This window comes from Eubalaena glacialis, chromosome 11 (assembly GCF_028564815.1).
Source record: "Eubalaena glacialis isolate mEubGla1 chromosome 11, mEubGla1.1.hap2.+ XY, whole genome shotgun sequence".
NCBI lineage: Eukaryota > Metazoa > Chordata > Mammalia > Artiodactyla > Balaenidae > Eubalaena > Eubalaena glacialis.
Window position 1 is genome coordinate 104,037,292 of NC_083726.1, and position 8,364 is coordinate 104,045,655.

Here is an 8,364-nt window from a genome sequence, read left to right on the forward strand (position 1 = left end):
TTGTAGTGAGGTGGATGGACCTAGAGACTGTCATTCAGAGTGAAGTAAGTCAGAAAGAGAAAAACAAATACCGTATGGTAACACATATATATGGAATCTAAAAAAAAAAAAAAAGGTCATTAAGAACCTAGGGGCAAGACGGGAATAAAGATGCAGACCTACTAGAGAATGGACTTGAGGACACGGGGAGGGGGAAGGGTAAGCTGGGACAAAGTAAGACAGTGGCGTGGACATATATACACTACCAAACGTGAAGTAGATAGCTAGTGGGAAGCAGCCGCATAGCACAGGGAGATCAGCTTGGTGCTTTGTGACCACGTAGAGGGGTGGGATAGGGTGGGTGGGAGGGAGAGAGATGTAAGAGGGAAGACATATGGCGACATATGTATATGTATTAACTGATTCACTTTGTTATAAAGCAGAAACTAACACACCATTGTAAAGCAATTATACTCCAATAAAGATGTTGAAAAATAAATAAATAAAAATAAAACCTCCACGTCCATGGAGAAGACAATGGACCTTACAGAAGAAATTACCTAAAGTGAGAGGAAAGTGTGAGAATAGAAGGCCTATAAAAAGTCCCAAGGAAATCGTGGTATTTTAGGGCTGGATAGAGGAGAAGGAGTCAAAAGTTGGCAGAAAAGAAGCTGTCTGGGAAGTTGCAGAATGAACAGAGTTTGTGATTACTAAGAAGCCAAGGGAAGGGAATGTTTTAAGGGGGAGGCATCTGTCTGAGTTGATGCCAGAAGTGAGAATTAAAAATAAAGTTGTTGTAAAGAAAATGTTATATGTTATTAGCATCAAGATAAAATCAAGTTAATTTGACAAAAATTATGGATATATAAAAGTAGCATATGTACCTGCCTTTTAATAGTTTAAAGTATAGTTGAGACATAAACTGTATGTATAATGGCACAGCAGTAAGAGAGAGGAGAATATAATTAGATTTAGGGATGTATGATAGTTCAAAAACAATTAAGAATTACCTTAGTAAGGTGGTTGGAAGTGGGACTCGAGGCATGGTAGAATGTAAGAGAGCAGGATAGGGATAGAAGGATGGGTGAGTGTATGAAATGCATATCGAAAAATAGCAATTGGAGTGGAGAAAGCTAACTTTGTCACCAGGGGTGAATAGAATAGCACAGGGAACAAAGATTTGCAGGGAGTTGAGGAACCTGTACGAGGTCACCTAGTGGAAGATCTTTGAAAACATGGTAGCCTACTGGTTGAGAAGCTAAAGAATTTTTTTTTTTTTAATCCTGGAAACACGGGACTTCCCTGGCTGTCCAGTTGTTAAGACTCCGCGCATCCGTTGTCAGCGAACTAAGATCCTCACAGGCCGCACGGCACGGCCAAAAGAAAAAAGAAAAAAATTCCTGCAAAGAATTGAAACCTGAAATTTTACAAATAAGTAATCCACAATATCCAAAGGTAGTCTACATTAGTGACAGATGCGTTATTTCTAGAAACTGTTCTCTTAAGCATTTCAATATCAAATATGTTTATTGATAATTCTGTTGCTAATGAACCACCAAGTTTGAGCAGTACTAGACTAAATACAGACTGTCCCCGACTTACGATGGTTTGACTTACGATTTTTTAATTTTACAATGGTGTGAAAGCGATATGTATTCAGTAGAAACCGTACTTCGAATTTTGGGTTTTGATTTTCTCCCAGGCTAGCCATATGTGGTAGGATACTCTCTTGTGATGGTGGGCTGTGGCAATGAGCTTCAGGTCCCAGTCAGCCACACGATCCTGAAGGTACAACCATTCTGTACCCGCACAACCATTCTGTTTTTCAGCTTCAGTACAGTGCTCAATAAATCACATGAGGCATTCAGTACTTTATTATAAAATGGCTTTGTGATAGATGATTTTGCCCAACAGTAGACTAATGCAAGTGTTCTGGACACATTTAATTTAGTCTAGGGTAAGCTATGATGTTTGTAGTTTTGGTGTATTAAATGAATTTTTGACTTACCATATTTGCAATTTATGATGGGTTTGTTGGGATGTAACCTCATGGTCAGTCGAGAAAGATCTGTATTGGGTCTTTTTTTATAGCAAAATTTTATATAATCCAAACTTTCCACGTAATTATTCAACCCTTTAATTGTGCATATATAAGTTTTTCCAACGTTTCTAGCCTTTCTAACTTTCCATTAATTTTAACCGTGAAGAAAAATCAGTGAATATTCATTTTTCTAAGTCTAGCACTTTCCCATACGTTCATTCTTTTTCTAGATATCAGAACTAATCTTATTGTCCTTAAGTTTAGCTCAGGACTGGGCTGTGATCCTGTGACTTGTCTGTCCAAGAAAACTCCAAATTCATTGGTTACCTTTCAAAAGCTCAACTGATGTTCCTGCTAACATTTAGGAGTCTGTTCGTCTCCTGAGTCAAAAGGCATCCAACAGAGATAGAATTGACAGCAAACTTGATTTCTAAACCACAGCTTAATACAAAAGAGAAAGTAGACAATTCCTAAGAATGTGGAGAAGCACAAGTCCTTCGAGTAAAGGCTTATCCATACGACATTTTCTTCAAAGTCAAATTCTAACCTCTAAAGAGATACACTGCCGTTCTCTAGCAAAGCTACAATTCTCAAATTACACCGGCCTTTAGAATACTCACGTCAATAAACCTGAACACCATAACTGCTTGAATGATTCAGTTGCTAACCTAATTATTACATTGATTAAATCATTTGTTTTGATTGATTCTAAGTAATTCCTTTTTAGAGAGTATGGATTTCTTTTGAAACAATGGTGTAAGAGAAACATTAGATTATTTGCTGCCTGCAATCAAAAAGACCTACAGTGTTTGCTAAACTTATTGTAATATGCTATAGTGATTGGTTAGTCAGATAGTTTTTTAATGTATTTATTCATCTTATTTATAAAATACATCTATTATCAGAATTTATTTTTTAATATTAGAAGCAGTAATGTTGCTCAAAATTTTAAAAAGTTGGAAAAGGGTTCCAAAGAACAACATAAATGGATCCTCATCTTTCTGAGTAGCTGGAAAATAAAGATATTAATTACCCGGGGTACTGCATTGCCTCAAAGATCACTCTTATCTGTGACTCCAACTCAATGATTTGTAACGCTGGAATATTTACTGGAGGTTAATACAACCAGCCGCTCGAATTTCTTATAATGACTCCCCCTTTCCATTTAAAGTAATCTTTTAAATATAAATGCATAATATCCTCACATAAAGCTATAACCTGCTAAATATAATTTTATAATTTATGAGTTAAATTTGATATTTTTATATTGCTTTAATGATTCAAGATCTTAGAAAATTTTGAGATCACTATTTTGAACATTAATTCTAATTGAACAAAATGGCATATGGAATATATATCATCTCTTTCAAATAACTATTGTGTTAATCTAGGTGCTCTGAGAAGCAGATGCCAAGACAGCATTAAATAAGGAAATTATGGCCAGTGTAAAATGCTTGTGCTAAAAAACAATGGGGAGAGGTCAGATATGGTTGGGAGACAAGTCAGACCCTGATGCAAGTCTGATCTCAAATGAGGAAGAGAGAAGAAGAATGTGAAGAAGGAAGTTGGGTGGGACCTTGTAGACTTCACTACAGTCAATGGAAGGTTCAGCAAAGCTATGGGTGAGTCCTTGAACCAAAGTTGGCCGACATTGGGATGCTTTGCCTTTCTTTCTTTCTCCCTTTCTTTCTCCCTTTCTTTCTCCCTTTCTTTCTTTCTTTCTTTCTTTCTTTCTCTTTCTTTCTTTCTTTCTTTCTTTCTTTCTTTCTTTCTTTCTTTCTTTCTTTCTTTCTTTCTTTCTTATTTTTTAAAATTGAAGTGTAGTTGATATATAATATTGTGTTAGTTTCAGGTGTACAGCAGTGATTCAGTTATATACATATACATATTTTTTCCAATTCTTTTCCATTATAGGTTATTACAAGATATTGAGTATAGTTCCCTATGCTATGCAGTAAATCCTTGTTGTTTATCTATTTTATCTATAGTGGTGTGTATCTTAATCCCATACTTGTAATTTACCCCTACCCCTCTCTTTCCCCTTTGGTAACCATAAGTTTGTTTTCTGTGCCTGTGAGTCTATTTCTATCTTGTAAATAAATTCATTTGTATTATTTTTTAGTTTCCACATATAAGTGATATCATATACTATTTTTCTTTCTCTGTCTGGCTTACTTCACTTAGTGTGATAATCTCTAGCTTCATCCATGTTGCTGCAAATGGCATTATTTCATTCTTTTTTACAACTGAGTAATATTCCATTGTATAAATGTACCACATCTTTATCCATTCATCTTTCAGTGGATGCTTAGGTTGCTCCCATGTCCTGGCTTTTGTAAATAGTGGTGCTATTAATATTGGAGTGCATATATCTTTTCGAATTAGGGTTTTCATCTTTTCCAGATATCTACCCAGGAGCGGGATTGCTGGATCATATGGTAACTCTATTCTTAGTTTTTCAGGGAAACTCCATACTGCTTTCCATAGCAGCTGCACGAATTTACATGGAATGCTTTGTCTTCTTGAGCTGGTCTGCCTTAGTATTGCTACTGCACCTACTCATTGTCTGGGAGTCACCTGTGAGATGCATGTCCTCAGCTCAGATACTGAGGTGAGTTTACAGTCCGATAGCTGGGACCTTCAGTTAATTACTTTCCCTATAGTAGGACATTTGTCAGGCACATTCCTGGCACTGGTGGCTGACACAACCACCAAATCAGCATCTCCAAATCTGGCCTCTTTCCTGCTCCTAAATTGTGAACTGTCTACTGGAAAGCTCCATCTGAATGACCTCTGACACCTCAAATTCAGTGATTCCGTGCATTCCAAAATGAACATTTAGTTCTGTCCTAACTCATACCACCATTCTCCCAAGTACCAACAGCAAACTTTACCTCTTCTGTCCTTTGCCTTCCACATCCAAATAACTAATGAATTCTCTCAATCCAATCTCTACCCTATTTTTCTTTCTCTTCTTTTTTCTGCAGGCTCCCAGTGTTACTGCTCAGGTTTAGACCTTCATCGTATTTATGGTACATTATGTGCACTGCTGGCCTCTCTACAGGTGTCCCCCACCTCCCAGAGCTCCCCTCTAATCCATTCAAAGTGCTGCTGCCAGGTTAATCTCTTTCAAAGGGCAGCTATTGTACTATTTCCATTCTTAAAATAAAAACCCTTCAGAGATATCTGCACACCCATGTTCACTGCAGCATTATTCACAAGAGCCAAGATATGGAAGCAACCTAAGTGTCCATCAGCAGATGAATGGATAAAGAAGATGTGGAATATTAATCAGCCATGAGAAAGAAGGGAATCCTGCCAAGTGCAACAACATGGATGGACCTTGAGGGCATTACGCTACGTGAGATGTCAGACAGAGAAAGATAAATACTGTATGATCTCACATATGCGGAACAGGAAAAAACTGAACTTGTAAAAACAGAGAGTAGAATGCTGGTTACCAGGGCCCAGGGGTAGGGAGACATTTAAGGGTACAAACCCAAAACAAGTAGATAACTAAATCCTGGCGATCTAATGCACAACATAGTGATTGTAGTCAACAATACTGTATTATAAACTTCAGAGTTGATAAGAAGCTAAATCTTAACTGTTCTCAACACACAAAAAATAGTAATAAGTATTTGACATGATAAAGGTGTTAACTAACATGACGGTGGTAATCATATTGCAATATATAAATTATCAAACCAACACACTGTACACCTCAAACTTACACGATGTTATATTTCAATTAAAGCTCAATGAAAACAAAACAAAAACCCCTTAAATGGCTCCCAGTTTCTTACAGAATGAACTTCTATACTCATAGCCTCTCATTCAGGGCCTCCATGATCTGGCTCCACGATCTAGCTTTTCAATTTTTCCTCCTAAAATTCCTTTTATACACACTGGTCGTAGTCTTCCTGAGTTACAGCGGGGCCACAATTATACCCTAAACTTTCCTACCTTCATGAATTTTCCTCCTAGACTTGCTTTTATTTTCTCAGTAAGTCCTGTGTTGCTACAAAACCATCCATCACAGCCCAGCTGAAATGTTACTTCCTCTACAGATCTTTCCCCAAATCCCTTAACTGGAAGTGCTCTATTTGCTGACATTTGCTGGTATATAAAATATGCCTCCAGTTTATAATGAAATTTGTGTTATGGTATGTGGGGATGAGTGCATATTATCAAACACGTATTGAAATTGATTTTGTGAGGAAAAATGTATTATTTTGTTCATGCAAATACTAATACTGTAATCCAGCAGGAAGGCATCAATTCTGGGTATGCAGAACTCTTAACCCTGAAAGATGGCAATTGCAAATTTCAAAAGAAATGCTTTGATTTCCTGGAATACTTGCATATAGCAGGCAGCCACACAGCAAGTTTACTGGTAACTGGAGATCACATAATACAGTAAAGCAAATGCCACTACAGTATTTCAGCAAGTACTTTAACTAATACCAAGCCACAATATAAAGTAAATGTGGCTGAATTATTATACAGATAGCTGAAGTACATTTAGGAAAAAATCATTGATTATGAACCAGAACAAAAGATAAACCACAATAATACAGCTGAACGAACTTCAGTATCGTGTTTATACGTGAAATGTTTGTTGAATATTAGTACCTAGCAAAAAACAGTAAAAAAAGGAAATACATTCACTTGTACATGATATTACAGCAACACCATTGCTGCATTTAGCTATGGCTTATGCTAGGAATAAATTTAAATATGTAATGTTTGGGGAATAACTGAGACACTATATTGGATCAGCCTGCAGTCTGTGGTTTTAAATTTTTGCTAAGAAAGATGGCAATAGGATGCAAATGCAAAAACCGTTGTTTTGTTTCCCTCTTCTGAACCCTCACAGCACAGTGCCAGGCATCTCTCGGTACATGTGCCCACTTCAACCTGCTGCTGTATTTACACTGGACTCTACTGGACTAGGATTCTTGAGGGTAGGCTGTGTGCTAATTCAGCTTTATATCTTCACAGTTATTTGCTCATGGATGAATGAAAGAAATGAGATCGACTGAGTAGGCAATCAGAAGAAACAGAAGGACAAGTAGAGGTTGATCAGACAGACAAGGGAGAAAAGGGAATCACAGGCTGAGAAGAGCACGTGGGAAGGCATCCTCGTGTGAGCAGGACGTTCAGTATATGGAGGAACCGTGAGAAAAGCAGCTGAGCAAGTAGAAGCCGAATCACAGAAACTTCCCATGTCACACTGAAGAGTTTGGACTGTATTCTTTAGGCCAAGGGAAATCATACAAGGAAATGGAATGATAAGATTTTTAGACAGATCTTTCTGGCAGAGCAGAGGTTGGCTGGGAGTGTGGGGAAGGGATAGACATGGTGACAGTGGGGACATGGAGACCAATTAGGAGGAGGCTATTACAATATTTCAAACAAGACACGGTTAGGGTTTGTCTTAAAGCCAAAGCAATGGGAATGAAGCAGTGGAAGGAATCTGATAAGTATCTAGAAGCTTTAAGCAAAGGGACTTTGTAATTGACTGTACACAGGCCGTGAAAGAGTGGGAGGATGAGTCTTAGATATTTGGTGGTGGTGCCATCCATGACAACAGTGTCTTAGGAAAGATAATGAATTCTGCTTTGGGACCTGAGTTGTGGGGAAATAATGGGACTCATAAGCAAATCGAAGAAATGTGATTCAAGAGATAGCTAGAGAGCCGAGAGAGAGCTGATTATTACATTGTACTTAACTGTGCTTTATCTTTCCATACCTTGGGCTATCATTCTTCCCTTCCAATAATTTTTTCAGGCTTCCAGAATCTCTTAATATTCATATTATGTGTAGAAGATTGCTTTCAGAATCCTCTATTCTTTCCCATATGTAAAGGCTCCTTGACCTGGTGTACGTTTCATGTGTTTTACTGATCTTATAGGGCCCATCCCCATCCCTTTTACCCCAAGGATAAAATTTAGAAAAAAACCTGGTAGCCCACTAGGTCATTCTAACAGGAGATTATTTTTCAACATATATTGAGAACATCTTGGACATTCCAGAATCCTTAATGGGTAGCACTTTTCCTATATTTTTTTGTATCAAATTGTGAACCAGCCTTTTTGGTGAGCATGAGTATAAAGCTTTATAAAATTGAATTTGTGAATTCCTAAGTACCAGTCAGAATCTCTGAAGATAGTATTTTCATAAGCAAAAGATGCCACCATGCTCCTTAAAAAAGAAAAAAACAGTGAACCTCTACATTTCTAAAGCAGTACATTATCTTTCACAACAGAGAGTTATTTCTAAGGACAGGACCTAGAGGTTTGGATAGCAAATTTAGTTGATGTTTAAAGTAGAAAAAGAAA

General features: G+C 37.4%; 1 long non-coding RNA gene across 1 annotated transcript; it reads left to right on the forward strand.

The window, feature by feature from the left end:
• Positions 1-3,419: 3,419 nt before the first annotated feature.
• On the forward strand, positions 3,420-8,042 carry LOC133101008 (uncharacterized). Its single transcript, XR_009702576.1, has 3 exons — positions 3,420-3,642; positions 4,475-4,631; positions 7,025-8,042. It is a non-coding gene; the product is annotated as an uncharacterized LOC133101008 (long non-coding RNA).
• The last annotated feature ends 322 nt before the right edge of the window (positions 8,043-8,364 follow it).